At 39.0% G+C, this 22444-nt stretch overlaps 1 pseudogene; it reads right to left on the bottom strand.

Moving 5' to 3' along the window:
• Positions 1–868: 868 nt before the first annotated feature.
• On the bottom strand, positions 869–20490 carry LOC126512554 (F-box only protein 34-like; annotated as a pseudogene).
• Between the last annotated feature and the right edge of the window lie 1954 nt (positions 20491–22444).

Genomic DNA, 22444 nt, shown 5'->3' with positions numbered 1-22444 from the left:
CCTTTATGTCTAGTTCTTTTTTATATGAGGCATTCAAAGTTTACTTGGAGAACATTTATATTTTATTCAGACTATATAAATTTTGGGGAGACAACACAACCTACATAGCTGCATTGTGCTGATTAAATTTAATTAATTTAATTAAGTGAATAAAGATGCTCAAGGGTAATGTGCACTTTCACAGCCCTCTGAAAACACAGCCATTGTACACACTGTGAACAGCACAGGGTATAAAATCTATTTCTAAGCCCAAACATCATTTTCACAGGATCAAGGTCTAAGGTCAGGTGCTCACCTTTTCTTTCTCAGGCACAGTTCTCATCCAGAGGTTTTATTTTCCTTTCCACTCACTTCAGACATGGGACCAGTGCCGGAAGAATTCGGGATCTCTTGTGTGGAGATGGCCTGGTGACTTCTGAATGCCCCTGACCAGGGACAACAGGCACAGTTCCTCATAGATGAATGGCTGAAGCCATGGAACACCACTCTGGGTTCCATGTGAGGCACTGCTATATAAAACCCCGGGATTAATCTCTTGTACAGAAGGCTAATTAAGAATTTATAAAATGTAGGTCCAAGTGGTGGTGGCGCACCCTTTTAATCTGGGGGAGGCAGAGCTAGTCAGATCTCTATGAGTTCGAGGCCAGCCTGGTCTGCAAGAGCTAGTTCTAGGACAGGTCCCAAAGCTACAGAGAAACCCTTTCTTGAAAAAACAAAACAACCAACCAAACAAAATAATTAAAATATGCTCAAGAAATGGATCCTAATCTGGGCAGAGATTCTGCAAGGGTGGGGATGAGTTCACATGCCTGAAGTTTCCCCTAGGTGTTCCCCAGTCCTTTTGTTGCCTTTCTCGTGGACTTCAGTACTATTCATTCTTGGTTCCTCTTTATTTTTTGTGGATTGCCCCATTAAAGCTGTGACAGACAGACAGGTAATCAGTGATTGTCACAAAAGTCCATCTTACAGCAAGGAAAATCCTTCTGAGACCCTGAGACCAGCAGTAGCACATCAGCTCCCAATGCCCATAAGGCAATGCCTCACCATAGGTCTCTGGGTGCATACTTTTTTTCCTGCACTGCTTACAAGGATCTTATCTATAGTGTGGGTCTTGGACAGACTGAGAATCTGCTGGCTTTTTGCTGCAGTATTCAATGAGTACATTTAAGAACCACTAAATGCCTGGTGGGGAGTAACCTGACATTTTCCCACCAGTATGCCATGTATTACTGATGCTCTAGAAGCTGCTGGATTTTAAACCAGGTCTGCAGGAAGTCCTGAGACACCCACCTCTTCCAACTGGATGTCTCAAGCATAGGTGATGTACTTCCCCCACAGAGCCTGCTCGGACAAATGGCTCCAGAGAATCATCTAACTCCTTGTATGTGTTTCTTCAGCAGCATCCTAAAGCTGACCGGCTTCTGAAGCGTCTTGTCCTGTATGTTCATTCAACTAGGAGCACACTGACTGGTCCCATCCAGGTCACACAAAACCAACAAACAAGCAATCAAACAAACAAACAAAAATCGATCCCCCGCAGAGTTTCTTTAAGGGAGTCTAAAGCAGATGGTTGGTCTTTCTAGACCATGCACACAGTGATGCTGATGCACACTTCCTCTGGTCAGGACTGTGGCTCCTGAGTGGTACAAGCGCTCTTCTCATACAACTGATGGTGTATGTGCGTAATCCACTAGCTTAGAGACAGGCGTGAGAAGAGAATGGTAGTTCATCAAGTTCATCTGCCATTTCTACATCATTGCAGTTTTTCACAGCTGTTTGCTGACCTGGGTATAATTCTGTGTCCACGTGGAAGCTCACACCTGCTAGCAATGAGGGACAACCCTGAGAAGTATTGTCTCGGGCTTAGTCACCTGCAGAACAATGATCATCTGAGGAGGAACCTCCACCCACAGACACCAACTGCATGAGAAGTACCTGGATGCTGGGCATGTCTGGGGTGCTGTGTCCATCAACCTGAGCTCCATTTGTAAGCAATACCCACCCACTTTTCTTTGTTTCTTTATTCCCTTCCTTCCTTCCTTCCTTCCTTCCTTCCTTCCTTCCTTCCTTCCTTCCTTCCTTCCTTCCTACATTCCTTCCTTCTTTCCTCCCTCCCTCCCTTCCTTTCTTTTGTATTTGTCAAGACAGGGTTCCTTTGTGTGTAGTTCTGGTTGTCCTGGAATTTGCTCTGTAGATCAGGCTGTCCTCGAACTCACAGAGATATGCCTGCCTCCGTCTCTGGAGTGCTGGGATTAAAGGTGTGTACCACCACTGCCTGGCCCCTACCTACTTTACTTTTTTTTAAAAAAATTATTTATTTATTATGTACACAATATTCTGTCTGTGTATGTCTGCAGGCCAGAAGAGAGCACCAGACCTCATTACAGGTGGATGTGAGCCACCATGTGGTTGCCAGGAATTGAACTCAGGACCTTTGGAAGAGCAGGCAATGCTCTTAACCGCTGAGCCATCTCTCCAGTCCCCTACCTACTTTTCAATACAAGCTGGTCTATTCCCTAACAAGCTCCTGGGTTCCCATTGGCCCTGGTGTTTCAGGCATTCAGTCTGCCATCTGACTGTCAAGGACAGGGACTGTCTTGCTCTGTGACTACTAGCCTCATGATTTCTTCTTTCTAGAGGTTCTTCTCAAGGTCCTGGGCCAGAGAAGGACTCAGGCACAGGTGGCTACCTCTGGACTGACCAGAGATCTTCATGGTTGAAGGTGAATTTGTACAGTTTTTCCACACAGATAGTTAACAGAGCAGTGGCTCACTGCTAAAAGAAGGCAACCATATGAATTATTGACAGGGGCTTCCCAGCACACACACCATATCCCCTGTCAGTCACAGAACAAAAGAAAATTTGCTTTGTTACGTTATGGCTTCTGCCACCATGTCTTTTTCTAGATTGTTATTTATTTAAAAGTATTTTTGAGATGAATTGTATGTGTTCAAGGGTCAAGAATGGAAGTCAGAAGGCAACTTTTGTGAGATGGTTTCCTCCTTGCACATTGATGAGGCAGGCTCTCTCTTCTTTCTACTGCTGTGCTGTGTAGTCCAAACTATCTGACCTGCATGCATCTAATAGTCTCCTCTCCCAGCCCCTCATCTCAACATAAGAGTGCTGGGATTTTAGATACGGATCACTGCTTCTCACTCTCTTTGTAGATTCTGAGGAGAAAACTCAGTTTGTCAAGAGTGTGTGGCTAACGTTTTCACAGGGTGGCCCATCTTATTGGCCCAGATGCTACTATGTACATGTTTTATTTACTTAAATCATGGCCATCACAGTCATGGAGGATGCTTTGATTGGTACAGAATACAGTGGGCTCATCAGCTTGTCGTGAACACTGAAATTTATGGCTATGATTTGTTGACACTCTATTACATTTATCTTTGGTTGTTGATAAACCATCACCTCCAAAAAGATCGCTGAAGTTTAGAATGAAGAGGTCTCTTTAGGAGCTGTGCTATCTCGTTGTTTTCAGTTTCTGTTAGTCAGTACACTTAGGAAGGGAGACTACCCATGAGAAAGAAATCAATCAATTTCACAGCTATCTGAAACATGAGTGGGTTGGCAAGCCTATGCTCTCTGTCTAAATATAACCCTCCCAAACTCTTCCTTCAGGCTTCTTAAAAATTTCTAACTTAGTGTGACCTATAATTCAAATCTGAGCAGAGTGTTGATATGGGTTCAAACCAAAGCAGCCATAGAATCAAACCAGTTTAGTTGGTAATGAGCTGTCCTAATTGTTTTATTTAAGGAGTGTTGATGACTGCCTGACAGAAAGACAAGATCAAGTTGAATAAACAACAGTTACTTGAACTCATTTCAGGATGAGCTTTAGGGACACGCTTCTTACTGATGTTTTGTAGCCCCGTTTTACTTCATTTTAAAATTTATTATTTTATTATTATCATTGTTACTTATTTTTATTATAATTGCAGTGTTAGGGGATCGAACCCAGGATCTTGGACATGCTAGTCAAGGCTGTGCTACTGAGCTGATTCCTCAACTCCAGTACTCTGATATTATAGAGAGTTTACAATTGTTTCTAATAATTTAAAAATGTTGGTACATGGTCTTTTTCAGTATATGTGATGATTTTGAAAAATTAGGTATCTACCCATTGAGTAGCATTTTAAGCCATTTTCTTTTGCTTGCATACTGACGGGCAGCTTGGTGAGTTCCCAAACTTTCTTATCATACCCCAAGTCTCTTTCAACCAAATTTCTCAAAATTTGATTTGCACAAACATTGTAAACATTCTAGTTCACCATTAATTCCAGTTCTCATAATCGCAGACTCTGGTTTGGTAGAAGAGGGGCAGATCTTAGGACTGTATATTTTTAACTATCTACTCCCTTGAGTGGCCAGTATCCTGATAAACAACCAAGAGTGGGAAATGGATGGTTTCACAAGCAAAGTTTAAACTTAAGAACAACACTTAACAATTTGTTTTCAATCTTTGCAAAAGTTTTAAAAGTCCCATGTCCCCCAAATTAAACTTATGGTGTTTGAGGCCTTATCATGTCTGTTATGTGGTCTAAAGTCCTAAACTCTAAGATGATTATTCTAACCCTTAGGAAAAAAATTCTCATTCTGCATCAAGCTTGTACCTATTCTTATGCAGCCTGTAGGCTTCCTGTGATGTGACACCAGGATGGGAGGCTGTATGGCTTCCATGCTCTACTGATGCTTGATGTTTGTGGCTCCCACATTTTCACCCTTAGCTTTTGTTGGTCCTCATCTGGACTTGATGCATATTTCATTGGTATGTAATGGGAAAGGATAACTGTTGGATAATGAGCCCAGATAAGTAATTATTTCCTATAATAAGATTTCTATCTTGTTGGTGCTCCTTAGGGAATATTGTGGACTGTGGGATGTGAAGCTAATAAAAAGGTTATTAAGGGCTTCCTCATTACTCACGTTTTGGGTGGAGGATGAAAATTTAAACCATCTGTAAACATTATTGAAATTTTTAACCAGTGAAGTATCTATATAACATTTACAAATAATTTGTCTGTGCCTTCTCACCACAGGAAATAGAAATAAAACACTATAGGAAAAATATTCTGGTTCTTTGTTTTTTTTTCCAGTTACGTGTTTAATAATTGGCTTCATCAGAGTTATAGTGCTGTGATGAAACACCATGACCACAAACAAATTGAGGAGGAAAGGGTTCATTCAGCTTGCATGTGCACATTAATGTTCCTCATCGATGGAGGTCAGGACAGAAACTCAAACAGAACAGGAACATAGGTGTGGAATTCCCGTCTGTATGATGTGAATATGTTTTATTATTCACATTGGTTAATGAAAAAGCTTCTTGCGCCAATGACTTAGAAGAGTAAAGGCATGCATAAATCTGAATAGAGATATAAAGAGAGAGTAGGCAGAGTTAGAGAGAGACGCCATGTCGCTGCTGAAGCAGACATGCTGGAAACCATACCAGTAGGCTACAGCCTCATGGTGACACACAGATTAATAACTTAAGATGGAAAAGCTAGTTAGAAATATGCCTGAGACATCGGCCAAACAGTGTTGTAAGTACTACAGTTTCTGTGTGATTATTTGGGTCTTGGGCAGCAGGAAAAGGTAAGCACAGCCTCCGTTTACAGAACATTAAGGCAAGAGCTGAAGCAGAGGCCATGGAGGGGTGCTGCTTCTTGATGTTTTTTCTCATGGCTTGCTCAGTCTGCTTTCTTATATGACTATCATTGGCTCAGGGATAACACCACCCACGATGGTCTGGGTTCTCCCACATCTATCACTAATTAATAAAATGCTCTACATGTCATGGTAAATGTCTTTAATCCAAGAGGCAGAGTTAATTGGATCTCTGTGATTTCAAGGTCAGCCTGGTCTACACAGTAACTTCTAGGATAGCAAGAGAGCTACATAGTAAGACTCTGTTTCAAAAAACAAGCAAGCAAGCAAGCAAGCAAACAAACAAAAAAAAAAAAACAGAAATAAAAATAAAATCCTTACCTACCAAAATGTCCTACAGGCTTGCCTATAGCCTATCTTATGGATGCATTTTGTTAATCGAAGGTTCCTCCTCTCAGATGATATTGCTTGTGTCAGGTTGGCATAAAACTCTCCAGCACAATATTGCACTCCTTTAGACAGAGGACAGCTACCGGCACATGAAAGTAAGGAAGACAGGATGCCGGAAATAACAAGGTATTCGGAAGAATTTAAGATGTGCTGCTGTAGCTTAAGTCCCACAGCTGAGATCTGTGCTGACAAGCATATGGCAGTCAGCAGCCACAGGTGGTTATTATTATTATTATTAATTCACTAAACAAAATGATGTAGTGATTAGTCAAATTAGTATAACATAGTTAAAAATTTAAAAGTAATTTCTGAGTCATAGTAGCCGTACTTCAGCCTTAAATGGCTAAGTATCACCACAGATACATAACCTTTTCTGAAAGTCGATCAGACACTTCTGCATCTGAGTCTCTCAGCTTATTGATCCTGTGTGGCCAGAGAAAAGTAAAAAGTTGCCATATAAACTGCTGGTATTTACTGCAGTCGACTTCTTGAGTTAAGATGATCTTGTGTAGATGAGTAGTCTAGAAATTTCTACTTATGACTGTGTGCCGAATAGCAATAAGTCTCTGATAAGATATGTTTTTGAAGTATGAAAGTGTGTTTTCGCCTTAAACTACAATTGTGCTGGAGATTTTTATTTCAATATAACCTGTAGAATTCTCAGTGGTGCCTGAGGTTTGCCTTGTTATTTTTATTTGAGAATTAGTTACTTTAAATTGTGTTTACAAATTACTGCATCTTTCCTGCTTAAAGAAATGTATAAAAAGGTGTGGATTTTATTTCATAGTTTTAAAAATAATCATTTCCTTTATAGTAAACAACAATGCTTTTAAATTCATTTTGTAATAAATAGAAAAAATAAATAATCAAAATGAAAAGATTCCTTAATGCTATTAAAATTCAGACAGAGGAATATTTGTTAGTGCTTTCAATTTTTTACGTAAGACTATTCATTGAAATACCATCTGACTCCAAAGCATATATAGATCCACCCTCCACTGACAGCTTATGTACTTGCTTCCCAGGTCCTTGCCAAAGACTTCCCTTGGGCATTCTATAAGCCTGACTTATAAAAAGATATGATTAAGAAAAGATAATTAATAGAGAACTGTGTTCAAATCTCTCTTTACTAGAAGAGGATAATAATACAGGTAGGTATTCAGTGGGCATGGATATTAGGATACTAGTGTCCAGATATGTTCCACTTGTGATCATGATTCTTAATAATTTGTCTCTCTATTTGTAGACTATTAAAGGTCTCATTGCTTAAAAACTATGAAGCAGTCACTCAGAATTATTTCCCTAACTCTTTGCTTGAACCCTTGCCCTAGCTTCAGCAACCTGCTTCTCCTGCTTCAGTTTTATTAAGAATCATGAGACCAAATCTAAATAAGAAAAGTCTTTATATGCTTCATCCAGACTTTTTCTGTTGCAAGCTTTCTTTATTGAAATAAAAGTGGACCAAAGTGAGTCTAATAGGTAAATAAATGTGTTTGTCCTTAGGAAATTCAAGCAAAGTAATAGTAAAAAAAAAAAAAGTAAAAAAAAAAGAATTGTGTAGTTATAATGGAGTTCACAAAGAGCAAAGGTTAGTTCATTTTAATATTGGGGGCTGTGATCTTCAAGGTCATAAAAGCTTCATAAGGTGAAGACCTTATTTCATGGTAGAAAAAAGAAAGCAAGAGAGGTAACCAGTTAGAATTAAGTGTCCTTTTAGTAAGCAAAACAAAACAAACCAATAACAAAACAGTCCCATGATTGTAAAACCACAATGGGTGATTAGGTATAGCATGGATAATAAAAATTCAGAGACAGAGATTAGGGTTCAACCTAAAGATCAGAAAAACAAAGCAGTCAAGCACTAGAGAGACCATTTACCTCTACCAAATCTTCAGAAAGAAGGGGCAAGACCCTGTCTCCACGCATCCTCAAACTCCACACTCCACTGAGTTCCTGTGTCTTCTCCTTTATATTATTCTCTTCTATCCAGCCATATCACGCCTGCCTTCACTCCCCTAGTGCTGGGATTAAAGTGGGTGTGATTTCCAAACATTGGGATTAAAGATGTGAACCACTACAACCTAGACCTGTTTCTGTGTCAATCTTGTTTGTGTAGCCTAGTGTAGCCTTGAACTCACAGAGATCCATCTGCGAGTTCCTGTCTCCTGGGATTAAAGGTGTGTGCCACCACTCCCTGGCCTACACGACTGACTTTTGTGTCTGCTTTGCCTTCTGATCTTCAGGCAGGCTTTATTTGTTAAAACACAAATAATAGGCCACTATAATTATGACCTGATTTATTCATTAATGGTGGAGCCATCATGGCTTAAACGTCTTCTATATAGATCAATCTTTAGCAATGTTCCACGGGGACATTAAGTTTCCAACATTGCAGCCGTGGTAGACATCAAAGAGCAAGGGATGGCAACATGATGGCGGCACTACAGGAATAACAATATCGGTTTGATTGGAATAAGGGCAGAAGTCAGTAACAAACAGTTTCGCCATGATTATGCGTTGACCATGGGGCATACAGATTAAAAAAAAAATCACAACTTGAATGAGAAATTAAGGAACAAAATTATGAAGAGTTTTGCTACAATAGAGTATTTTATCTCCTACTCTTTCTCTTTTCTCCATTTTTAAGGTTTTGTCTCTTGAGATTTGTTTTATTTTTCAGTTGTGTATATGGGTGTTTATCCGTGTGTAGATATACGCATGGGAATGCCGGCGCCTACAGAAACTACAGGTTTCAGATCACCCTGGAGCTGGAGTTACAGGCAGTTTTGAACTGCCTAAAGTGGATGCTGGGTATTGTGGGAATTCATTCAGCCAATAGCCTTTTAGAGATAGCCTTTTAGATACCAGCCCGTTAGGGCGTGGTCTGAGGTACTACAAGCACAGACAGGAAGCATGCTTGCCCCTCTTTCTCCTTTTGCTTGGTTGGTGGTCAAAAACATAGTGTCCAGTTTCAACTGCGAACCTAACATTGGTCCCCTGGAAGAGCAATACATGCTCTTAAACACTGATCCACTTTCCCAGCCCACTTGATCTGTTTTTCAAATTTGTGTTTGTAACAATATATATATATATATATATATACATATTTTATTGCATATATTAAAATTTGAGATAGAGCATACACAGTGTACAATTTTCATTATTTACAATAACATTTTTATAACCTCACTGTGAATACTGACTTAGTTAAGACAGCACTTGATTTCTCAGAGTGTCCTCAGAGGCTCTGGTTACAAGACTTTTGGTAAATTATTAATGTATAACCTGCTTTGTGAAAGGTTTGTTTTAATACAGAATAGATATTAGAAGTTATTGCTTCATTCTCAGGCAAGTACTAGAACTCTTTGTGAATAAAGCATATATGTAATACATATTTTCTTCACAAGGTTTGTCACAATTTTCTTGTGATTGGGAACATTAGACAACACTTGAAAACTACATTTTGGAGCCATTTTAAACAGCAAAATCTCCACCCAAAATAAAAGCCTAAAAATGTGAAAATGGTGCACTATATAAACCTTTCAAAGCTTTGTCTTACATCTTAAGAATTGAAAGGAAAATGCAGTGCATCCCTCTCCCCCATCTTTGCTAGAAATGTGTGCTTCAGGACCTTCAACATTCTCACCATCATTTGCATACTTATGTCTCCAAATGACTATGAACATGCCGCATATATTAATTAGAGGTTGTAACAGATATATAGAGATACATTTCAGTTAAATAGGTATTCCTCATATCTTTCAGAGACCTTCAGAATATGGCATTTAAAATGTTTTGAGAACTTAGGACATTTATAAAATGACACATAGCTGATCTTGGCAGCATCAATCTACTTCAAGAGGAAGATGGGCATCAAAGAGTCTCCTTATGGAGTTTGCTAGCCATTTGGGCAAGAGACTGCTCTTGTCTGGGCTGCTTGATGTTATGCTGTGTGAACTTGACATGGGGACCCATGGAGAAATGACTGCTGAACTTGCCTAAAGGTGAGACTGTCCTTCAGGGTTCATGTTTCATAAAAGAATCTGCAAATTTGTCACATTTTTATCTTTTAGGATTGTGCTTACTGTGTTAATGTTGTTTCATATTTTTTATAACTTTATGAATCTATTATCATTCTCTCATTATTTATTCATTAAATGAAAATCTGTTGCATACAGGTTTTACTGAGTGTTGATAGGGCAGTGGAGTTACAGAAAAAGAAGCAAGTTGACAGTCAAATATGAGTTTGCCCTTTTCTTGATTACCAGTTCCAACTGTGGTACTTTGTGAATTTCCCTGTTCATTCATAGTTATTCTTCCTTCTCAATGCAAGAGGAAGAAATTTTGAGATTTGCTTTTAGCCTGTACCCTCATTGTATCTTCTAGTAACAACTTTACTTTGGGTTTATTTTTTGTATTTTCAATTTTATTAGGTTCACAGTAAAATAGGCAGCTATTAATTTATTTATGATATTAAATAATGACAAAGGAAATAAAGTTATCACAATCAAGTGTATCTGCATTTCCTATGAGGATGTTCCTTGCCTAGTGTTGTCAGAGGCTGCTTGTTTGTTTCCCACTGCCCAGACCCAAAATAATCCCACTCACACTGAAATTATATGAATTGCAACACTGTTTGACCATTGACTCTAGCGTATTCTTATTAACTCATTTCTATTAATCTGTATTGCCACATGGTTGTGATCTACCAGCAAGGTTCCATCCAGCATCCAGCGTCTGTCTCCTGTGGTATCTACGTGGTTTCTCCAGGATTCCACCTTCTTTCCTTCTCTATCAATATGCTTGGAATTCCCACCTTACTTTTCTCTGCCCTATCATAGGTCGAATTAGATTCTTTATTAACCAGTGATATTCACAGCATACATAGGGGAAACCCACATCAGCCTAATTTTATCTTTAGAAGAAAGTTGTTTCAGGAACACCTCCTTTATGCATCCTCGCTGATTCTACACTGTAGGGAAGAACTTAACATACAGTGGTTGATAGTGATAGTGGGCATAACTTCATGTCTCTAATGCTTTTAATGGGTCAAGAACAAAGATGACTGCCTTATATTTAGTATCTCAGTTAGTCATCATAATCTACCATTTACATCAGATAATTTATATATCTTGGTAAAAGACCAAATAAAAGGAAAGTAACCTCTGTGTGTTCTAATGAAATTTAGTCATTTGGGATGCATACTTAATTTTTGGTGGTGGTTAGTATAAAAATGTCCCCAATAGGTTTATAGGGAATGACACTATTGGGAGATGTGATTTTGTTGTGGTAGGTGTGGCCTTGTTGGAGGAAGTATGTTACTGCAGGTAGATTTTGAGGTTTCAAATGTTCAAGTCAGGCCTAGCATTTCTCTCCCTTCTTGCTGCCTGCCAATCTAGATATAGAATTCTGGCTCCTTCTCCAGTACCATGTCTGCCTTGTTCACTGCCATGTTTCCTGCCATGATGAAGTAAACCTCTAAACATTTAATTCTGTCCCAATTACATGTTTTCCTTTATAAAAGTTGCCGTGGTCCTGGTATCTCTTGACAGCATTAGAAACCCTAACTAAAAGACTGTTTCCTTCAAGAAAGGAAATGAACCAAATAAAATTCAATAATGAAAGCCAAGTCCATGACAAAGCAAGTTTTTTTTTCTGATGTTTTAAGTGTGTTAACAAATCCATGTACTTATGCATCTACTGTAAAATGTAGCATTATATAGTTCTTGGTGATAGTGCGTTCCTTCTGATTTAATGCGCAATGTGAATACTGCTCCAGAAAACACTGTTTATAGATTTTCCTTCCTCCTTAAAGTTAATTATGTGGTGATGATAACAATTCCTATTTACTCAAGTATATTTCACACATTGTGCTAAGAACTTTGAAAGTATCTCTTTAATACCTATAATAATCGTGTGAGGAAAGTGTTATTATTATGTGCATTTTTAGACTGGAACACTCATTTTGGCTAGAACTCAAGTGAGGGGTGTGGAAAACATAAAATTCCAATTCATACTTGCGTCTCTTAACTCTTGCTTTTCACAAATACTCCATTAGCTGTTCTGCTTCCTTGTTGGTACTAAACAATAAATATATGTATATGGCCTGTATAGTATTTCTACTCTAGTTCATTAAAGTACATGGATTCTGACATCTAGAAACTATTCTACATATTTTGGGTACTGATATGGGATTCCCCTCTGTATGCTTTGCATATCGTTGGTTAATAAAGAAACAGTCTTAGGCCTGCACGGGGCAGAACAGGGTAGGTGGCAAAAATTAAACTAAGTGCTGCAAGAAAGAAGGCAGAGTCAAGAGAAGCCATGTAGCCCCACTGGAGACAGATGCCAGAACTTTACCCGGTAAGCCACAGCCTCTTGGCGATGCACAGATTAATAGAAATGGGTTAAATTAAGATGCAAGAGATAACTAATAAGAAGCTAGAGCCCATGGGCCAAGCAGTGATTTAATTAATGCAGTTTTCTGTGTGGTTATTTAGGGAGTCTGAGTGGCCAGGAAACAAACAAGCAGCCCCTTACTACAAACTGGCATTAACGTGACCAACTGAAACCCACTTAAAGTCTGAGAGAGCTTGGAAAGAAAATCTAGATACAGAAAAGCAAAGTTTAGCCCCAACTACACCAATTAGAGGAAAAGATGAGTAGACAAAGTAAGAACACACACAACACTACAAAGAGCAACATGACACCGGTGAAATCAAGTGAACCTACAAAAGCAAGACTTGAACAACCAAGTATAGATGAAGCAGAAGAAAATGACCTAAAAAATAACTTCAGGAGAATGTTTGAGACATATGTTATATGTTTCCAGCATATGATGGCACATAATATACATTACTATTACAAAACATAAGGAAAGGAGCATATCAAGAAAATACTCAACCAAAGCAAGACCGAAAACCAGCTGGGCCAACTACAAACTGCATCATCATGCCCGATATAAAAACACTCCTCAGACATCCAACTCTGTTCAGATCTCTTGACTGAAACATAATTCTTTCTCTTAGACTGGTTTCACTCCCAGTTCGCAGCTCTCTTCAGCAGGTGTCCCAAGACTCTGACATTTTGTCTAAAAAGCTATCAAATGGATAATTGCCATATATGCTCCTTAGATTTGGATGATTAAAGATGGACAAGGTCATTTATGAACAGAACCAGGGCGAGTAAAGCAAAGGTAGAGACAATATTTTGACACAATGCAATGCCCCTAATGCTGTCAACATAGACTACAATAAGAAACACTTCGATAGTCACTCATACACCAGAGACTATGAAGAAATATTGAATATTGACAGGAGTGAGATAGAGGAAGATATCAAGAGAGGGAAGCATAAAAGGCCCCATGAGTGGATGACATCACAGTAGAGGAGCTGGAGGCATCTACAATAGGCTCCGGGGCCGAGGCGCTTTTCAGACTCTTAAGAAAAATATGGGAACACAAAGTGATTCCCATGGAATGGAAGCACTCAGTCATAATTCTCATATACAAGAAGAAGGACAAGCTGGACTGCTCAGATTACAGATGCATTAGTTTGTTGTGCCATAGCAGCAAGATCTTCTCCTTCATTATCCTGCAAAAAATCAAGGACAGAGCAGAGGGTGTCCTAGCAGAGACTAAGTTTGGATTGAGAGCTAATAGGAGCACAATAGATTAGAGCTTCACTTTGAGGCAACTGGCAGAAAAATACAAAGAATTTTGAAAAGACTTATATGTCTGTGACATTGACTTCTGGAAGGCATTTGATAGCATTTGGAGGAAAGGACTTTGGGAAACAAAGGTACCCAGAGAAAATCATAAGAATATTAGATAATGCCTATAACGATACCCTTGCGTCAGTCATAGTTTGAAGAGAGAGACTAGCCTCTTTGACATCTTTGCATATACCTTGTATATGCAGCTGTCTATCCTTCTTTGCTCCTTTTTTATTGATTTTTATTGAGCTCTACATTTTTCTCTGCTCCCCTCCCTGCCCCTCCCTTCCCTTGCAGCCTTCTCCCAAGGTCCCCATGCTCCCAATTTACTCAGGAGATCTTGTCTTTTTCTACTTCCCATGTAGATTAGATTTATGTTGTCTCTCTTAGGGTCCTCATTTGTTGTCTAGGTTCTCTGGGATTACGATTTTTAGGCTGGTTTTCTTTGCTTTATGTTTAAAAACTACTTATGAGTGAATACATGTAACAATTGTCTTTCTGGGTCTGTGTTACCTCACTCAAAATGATGTTTGCTGAGCCGGGCGGTGGTGGCGCACGCCTTTAATCCCAGCACTTGGGAGGCAGAGGCAGGCGGATCTCTGTGAGTTCGAGACCAGCCTGGTCTACAGAGCTAGTTTCAGGACAGGCTCCAAAACCACAGAGAAACCCTGTCTCGAAAAACCAAAAAAAAAAAAAAAAAAAAAAAAAAAAAAAAAAATGATGTTTGCTAGCTCTATCCATTTGCCTGCAAAATTAAGCTCTTTTTTTTTTTGACCTTCCTGCACAGAGATTTGTGGTGCTTAGCTGCCAGTGTTGCAGGGATGCATCCTCTCACCAATATTCTTTAATATATTACTGGAATTAATAGTAGCAACAGCCCTGGAGGTAGAGGAGAAAGGTGTGCAGATGTGTGGTGTGTGAATCAACAACTTCCATTTTGCTGATGATACAGCACTACTTGCTGAAAATCCAAATGAGCTGCAGGCCATCGTAAATAGAGTGACGGAAGTAAATGAAAACCTTGGTATGAAAATAAACATCGAAAAGATTGAAATACAACATATGGGAAGGGCACATAAGGATTTTTACATTGTCATAAAGAATCAGAACCTCAAGCAAACAGGCAACTTTATCTATTTGGAAGGAAACCGCAGGCCAAAGGAGGAAAATATTTCAGACGTCAAGAGGTGAATAGAAATAGCAAGACTGCATTCCAGGTACTTGGAAAGGTTTGGTCAGCAAGAAACAAAATGACAACAACAAAATTACAAATGTATGAGACAACTGAGCTACTTTCCTTACAACTCTGAAGCCTAGACAATGAAATGCTCCTCAGAATAGTGGCTATGTTTGAGATGGCATGTTTCAGGAGGATTCTAGGCATCACACCGAGGGATAGGTTGTGCAATGATGACATATCTGTCTACAGAAGGAAGTAAACTACAGGATACAGCAATGGTGCTTGATATACTTTGGCAATATTATGGGAATGAGTGATGGCAAATACCCAAAGATAGCACTTCTTGGAGGAGTGCACGGGATAAGGCAAAGAGGAAGACCCAAAAAAACACCAGATAGAGTCCATAAAGGGAGACTGTGGAACTTTGGGTATGACAATAACACAAGCATCTAGGACTACTTGCCATAGGAACAATTGAGAACTGTCATGAGTGGGCTACCCATTCATGCTTAAGCATTGCCGGGACATAGATGATGATGATGATAATGATGATGATGATGATGATGATGGTGATGATAAAAACTGTCTCTCACACACAAGTAAAATGTACTCAATACCTGACTTGTATTGGAGTTCTTCTTGCTTTGTGGCAGTTATAGCAGGCAAAATATACAAAATACTAAAGATTAAGGAAACATCTATCATATTTAAGCCAAAGTCACCCAATTCTAGAATTGACAGTAGTGTAGTTCTGTATTGTTTAGATTTTTTGTCTATTTTCTCACTGTTTCTGTACAATTTTTTATACTCGAAATTTTATTGTCTGCACTCTCCTTACCAAATAAACTGACTACAAACTCTTCTTCTGGTTTTCTTCCAAGGTAAAGCTAGACATGTTTTAAGTTATTATGGCCCGTTTGGGTTTGCTTTGTCTTTTTCTCCCTTATATTAACTTTATCATAATTGAAAACTCTGTAACCCTAATAAGCATATAGTGGCATGTGTACAATTTAAATAAATTGTTTTCACTTGGATAATAGTCTAGTTAACTCAGTTGAGAAACAATTCTTGACTTCTGAATCCTCCTGGCCGCCAGAACATAATAATACTTAGGCATTCCTGCTTCTCATCTCACATTTGACAAACAAAACAAAACAAAACTAAACACTTATTCTACTTATCTTTCTAACCAGGATATTTCAGTATAACATTTTACATCTTCTCAGTAGTCCTGTAGAACCAGTCATAGCCTTCATTTTCCACGCTTTATACTGAATATGACTTGAGAGACTGAGTAAATTGAAGATTAGAAAGATAGTTATCAATAGAATGACTAGGGATGTAGAGAAGTTTTTGAAAGGAGGAAGAAAGACCAGGGAAAGTACTTTACTTACTGAGATATTTGGGCATAAATAAAAATCTTGAATGATTCAGTGATGTGGGATTCCCTTCTGTATGCTATGAATATGTTTTATTATTATTATATCATGTTAATGAAGAAGCTATTTTGGTCTGTAGCAGGGAAGAATAGAACTAGGTGGGAAAGAAGGCAGAGTCAAGGAGACACATTTTAATCTCTGAAGAAGAACACCAGAACCTTATCGATAGGCCACAGTCCCATGGGATGCCCCAATGTTATAGAAGAACTTTGAGTGACTAGGCAACAAGAAGTCTCTTTCAATTCTAGAATTTTGGAAGTTGCTTACAGTGTACTTTCTGTTTACTTAGGTAATATTAAATCCTCCTGGAGTCTTGATAGAGTTGAAGACAGATATAGTTTTCCTTAGTTATGATAAAAGATAAATTAGATATGAAACTTTAGACTCACAAAAACTATTATAGCTGTAATTCTTGCTTGATACCTGTTTAGTTATATGTAATTTTACTATTTTAATGTTAAACTTTTCTTTTTTATTTAGACAGAAGATGGGAGATGATGTGGGATTTCCCTCTATGCTTTGGATTTGTTTTATTACCATTTGTTAATTAAGAAGCTGCTTTGGCCTATAGAACTAGGTAAAGAAAGTAGGCAGAGTCAAAGAGATGCCATGTAGCTGTCGAATAAGAAGTTCACCAGAAACTTACCAGTAGGCCACAACCTCATGATGATACATAGATTAATACAAATGGGTTAATTTAAGATGTAAGAGGTAGCTGGGAATACCCCTAAGTTATCGGCCAAACAGTGTTGTAATTAATATAGGTTTTGTGAGATTATTCAAGTCTGGGTGACTGGGAAATGAATAAGCAGTCTCCTTTTAAAATGTGGAACACTTTTTCTGGTCGCATTTTTAAAATTTCCACATATTTAAGGTATATTCATGGAGAAATTTTCTATTTTTTCAATCAACATGACAGACAAATCTTTCTACCAAATAAGAAAACAAAAATCACATTAAATTGAACAAGAGTAATACAGAACCAATAAAGCAAATCTTTTAGAAAGTCATTCAAGCACAAAATGGAATTAGATATATGACAAAGATGTCATTGTGGATCAGTGAAACAATACCATTAATGTGTTGGAATGCTTATGGTCGTCTCTGCACACTGCCTGACAACACACAATAGTTCAGAATAGGAGCACAAATGAGAAATACAAAATGTTGAGGATTTAAGAAAATAAAAATGTCAACATTGTAAGAAATTCAGGACATTGAGTGATTATTTCAGTAAATCACAGCTTTAAGAAACCATTATATATTAAAACTTCTTTCATTTTAAAAAGTACCCATGAAGAGAATAAAAATTATGGCGGAGAGAGGGAGACAAATGGCAACACACTCATATAAAAGGAGATAAACAACAGAATATAAAAATAAATATTGTAAATTAAGTAAACAAAGACAAACTCATGAAAAAGTTAATGTGAACATAGTTTTGACACATCAGAAAAATGCAATTGGCTAATGCACATATGAGCACCTATTCTAGTTTTTATTCACCAAGACTGTCCTACAGCCAGAGTCAAGGCAAAGACTGAAAGCTCAAAGGTGCAGCTGAAAGGCATTGAAGACACAAGAAGAGCTTGATCCATGTGTCACTCACATTCTGGAGGATGAAAATCTGTGCTTCCAGAGGCAGTGAAAATACCCAAACACCCCTGAAATATGCACCCAGTGAGCCACCATGAGGTTCAGACCCTGAGCCTACCATGAAGAAGACAGAAGAGAACTGTGTTCTTTCTGAATGTCAAGCCCAACAAGCACCAGCTCAATGGGGCTGTGAAGATACTCTGTGACAGTGTTGTGGCTAAGGCCAGCAATTTGATCAGACCTGACAGAGAAGATGTCATATCTTAGACTGGCTCTTGATTATGCTATAATATATAAATATTTTATATTTATCCAATAAAATTGGGGCATTTACACTGAATGTAGCTGACTGATTCCAAACACCACCCCCCTTTAACATTAAAAATTATATTATTTCATTAGGTACCATGAAAATTAGAAAACAGTATCACAATGATATGATATGTTATGTAACCAACACTAGATTTATAATAGTTTACAAATCTGTCATGAAGTGCTGGTGATACAATATTTAAAAAATTATTCTTCCTCTGGAGATCAGTTGAATGTATGCATACCATACATATCAGCAATTACATTTCTTGAGTTTATCCAAGATGATTTTTTTACATTAGGTGGAAATTATAAGACAATTTTCAGGCTTGATACTAATCAAACAAATGAATAATTTTAAAGTTTTTAAAATAACTTCATTATCTATTCTTAGGAAAAGTATAAACATATTGCCGTTCACAAATACAGTGTACTGAATGACAGCCACATTTGTCAATCAGATTTTCCCAAAGTCCTTAAGAAGCAGCACCACCTCTCAGTGTGTTAGATGTTCAACTAGGCAAAGTAGCTGGTATGTACATATGTGATAACATTACAAAGCAACACGTAAGTGTGGCTAATATGAAAGCTTCTGGATAAGTGTTAGTACTTGGAGGAGCACAATGGCATAATCATGAAAGATGAAGATCAAGGCATCAGGATCTTCTCCCTCTTAAGGTAGTTCAGGGTGCACAGATATTGATCACTAGTGTTTAATGTGGCCATACATATTGGAAAGGCACATTTGAATAAGTCTGAATAACAAACGCTCCTCTCTCCTCTCTCTCTCTCTCTCTCTCTCTCTCTCTCTCTCTCTCTCTCACACACACACACACACACACACACACACACACAATTGATTTGCTAAACAAACATTTAGTGAGTACCAGGTATTGTTTGTTCTTGGTGCTGATACCATGAGATTCCATGGTGAGAAAAATAAGTCCAGTTCTTGATCTTGTTGTGCAAAAGTCAGACATTAAGCATAATACCATAACATTTGTGCCACTATTGCACTGGTACATCTTTCAGACATGTAGCTCTCGTAGCTGAGTCATATTGATTACCTTGGGTAGTATACAAAGTACCTTCCAGTGCTATAAATGCTAGACAGTAGGGGCAAAGCTTCTAGGTGGGTCCCCAAGTAAATTTCTCTATGTTCAGTGACATAAGTAAGTGTTATCTTCAGCAATGTACCCTTCCTTGTCAACAACCTGATACTAGATAGATTATAGGTTTAGGGGAATACTTACTATTATTTTTCTAAAGAAATATGGCAATAAAATGACTACCAATGACGTCTTACAAAACCATAAGTCAGTTCTGCCTTAGTTAGGGTTTCTATTGCTGTAAAGAGACACCATGATCAAGGCAACTTATAAAGGAAAACAAGTAATCATGTGGCTTACAGTTCAGAGATTCAACTCATTGTCCTCATGGTGGGATATGGTGGTGTGCGGACAGATATAGTGTTGGAGAAGGAGCTGAGAATTCTACATCGTAATCTGCAGGCAACAGGAAGTGATCAGAAACACTGGACATATCTTGAACATATGAAACCTCAAAACCCATCCCCCCCTCTGTGACACACTTCCTCCAACAAGGTTACACCTACTGCAACAAAGCTTGTTTTGTGAGGGTTTTCTTTCATTTAATTTCATTTTTTTGTTTTATTATTTTTTTGTGTTGTTTTGACTTTTGGGTGTTTTGCTTACTTGTTTGTTTTGAGAAAAGAAAGGGGAAGAGAGAGAACATGAAGTTGGGTATAAAAGGGGTTGGAAGAACCTGAGAGGAGTGGGGGAGGGAAACCATGCTCAAAACATATTGTATTAAAAATATTTTAATAAAAAAATGGAAAAAATAGAGGCCTGCATATTGCTACCAGGCCAGGGCAGGTGGAAGACACCCGCAGGATTGCCTGCTGATGCCACGCCAGGTGAACAATAGGGTGGAACAGGAGACACCTGAGATGCTCCTGCCTATAGCACAAAACTGAAGATGAGAGTGGTAACGAACAGTCTGATGGGAGCAACCCCTTGAAGCCATGGAGATACCCTGGTCTATGCTATAGTTGAGGACCATGTCTAGATCTGTGGCCCTATCGTAGCAGTGGTCTGGGGGTTGACGTCCATGCCATGTGACCACCAAAGGCCATGGGGACGTGGTCTGGGATACTGCCTGGGCCATGTTGATGTCTGAGGATTGTGCACAGCTGACTGGGGAACTGGGGAAAGCAGGACCCTCACCTCACCTGGGCAGCACAGTAGAGGTGGCCCTGGTGTTGCGGGTGCAGGTGAGCTGGCTCTGATGGTGGGCGTGATGGTGCTGCCCCTCGCCTGGACAAATCAGACAAGCTGGCCCTCCTGTCAGTGCAGGTGTACGAGAGAAAGTGGCCTGACCAACTTAGCTACAACCCAGGCTGAGATCCAAGTTGACCCATCTCAACATCTACCCCATCTAGAACTGCTGAACCACATGAAGAGGACAACTCTACAGAACCAAGACTGAAGGATCGCCAGGATACAAGGAAGCAGCAGGATATCTGAAAGGATCCTGGCAAAGATCCAGTATTGATGGTGTAGCAGAAGCCATAGGCCTGGGACCAGACCAATGACTCATTGCAATGAGCATTTGCAAGTAAAGCTATTTGGGCAAAAGGGTAGACAGGTGACATACTGTGACCATGATGTTCCACAGGCTCCAAGGTGAGATTCTTTTGTTATTGTTTGTTTTTTAATTTTTATTTTTAATCATTTTTATCTTTTTGTTTACTTTGTGAGGAAGGTTGTAAGCGTGGAGGACAGATTTGGAGGGAAGGGGAGATGAGTGGGATTGGGGTGCATAATACGAAATTCACAAGGAATCAATGAAATGATTTTTACAAAGGCAAAAAGAAATAATCTCCAAACACAACAGTGCTGAGTGCTCAAGAAGAACATACGTCATGTTGGCAAAGCTATGCTACACCAAGCACAGTGGACATCAGCCTGTAGAAAGCCATCCATGTGTTTAGCTGTTACCAGAATAACGTCTCCCTGTGGTATCTTAGATGTCATCCTAGGGACTTAGATGGTGAAGCACATCCCTGACTCACAATGATACTTTAGTGTTCACCAAAGCAAAAAGAATAGAGAGTTGTGCTTTGGCTGTTAAGTGCCCTGTTTTCCCCTTTGAACACAAATCATTAGTCATAGAAATTATGAGTCTGACTTAACTACAAATGGGCAGGGATTTTATAAGATGTTTCCAAATGTTCAGAAAGAGGAGAGGAACTGCATAGATTGACAGGTGTCAGTTATCACAATGGGGAAATTGGGTTAGAATGAATGGAGCTAATACAAACGGGGGTTGAGTCAGAAGAAGACATAATAATCATCAACTTGGTAAATGTGGAATGAACAAGCATTTCTCACAGTGCAGAGAGATTTCTGAGCCAGATAGGTAAAACAGGACACCCAGAACGAACTGTTAGAAGTACCCACGGGTGGTAGTGGAGGGAGAGACTGAGTGAGGCCTGTAACCTTAAGAAGTTAGAATCAGGTTTGTGGTTTGTTGGGATTGTGGTCTTGATCCTAAGAGGAATGGGTGTTCTTTTAACTTTGTGAAGTTTGGTGTTTAGAAACAATCATGTCTACTGAAGGTGCCATGAGGCGAGAGGCAAGAGATGGGGTGACCCTCCAGGGTAACATGGCAGCTCAGAAACTGTGCCTGTGTACTCAATGAATGAGAAGACTGTCTTAAAGTGAGACACCTGTGGCTAGAGCACTAACCACCCTAGTAGGTCAAACTATGGAACCTCAGGAACTTATTCCCCGCCCATGGGTTGTAAAACTGAGTGTTCCTGGTGTACAAAGAAGGGAAGCTACTAAATACAGCTCTCTTAGACATCTGACATTTGTGCATTGCATGATGGATACTGTCCTGATGACCAGAAAAGCCTAGACAGAAAGTTTATCACTGCACGTGTTTCTGAGTAACCCCAGTCTTAGCAGACCTGGGGAGAAGCCACCCAACTTCTCACCCTTTCGTTGTCTCTTTTGATAGCCCTTTTACTTTTAAATGTATTTAGTAGTGTTTTGGTTTATTTTTAGTGCATCTTATCCTTTAAAAGCATTTATTTTTTATTTTTGATTCTAGTTCT

This window comes from Alexandromys fortis, unplaced genomic scaffold, assembly GCF_014885135.2.
Source record: "Alexandromys fortis isolate MF-2015 unplaced genomic scaffold, M_Fortis_MF-2015_v1.1 scaffold_76, whole genome shotgun sequence".
Lineage (NCBI taxonomy): Eukaryota > Metazoa > Chordata > Mammalia > Rodentia > Cricetidae > Alexandromys > Alexandromys fortis.
The sequence above is the reverse complement of the archived record's forward strand: the minus strand, read 5'-3'. Positions and strand labels throughout refer to the sequence as shown.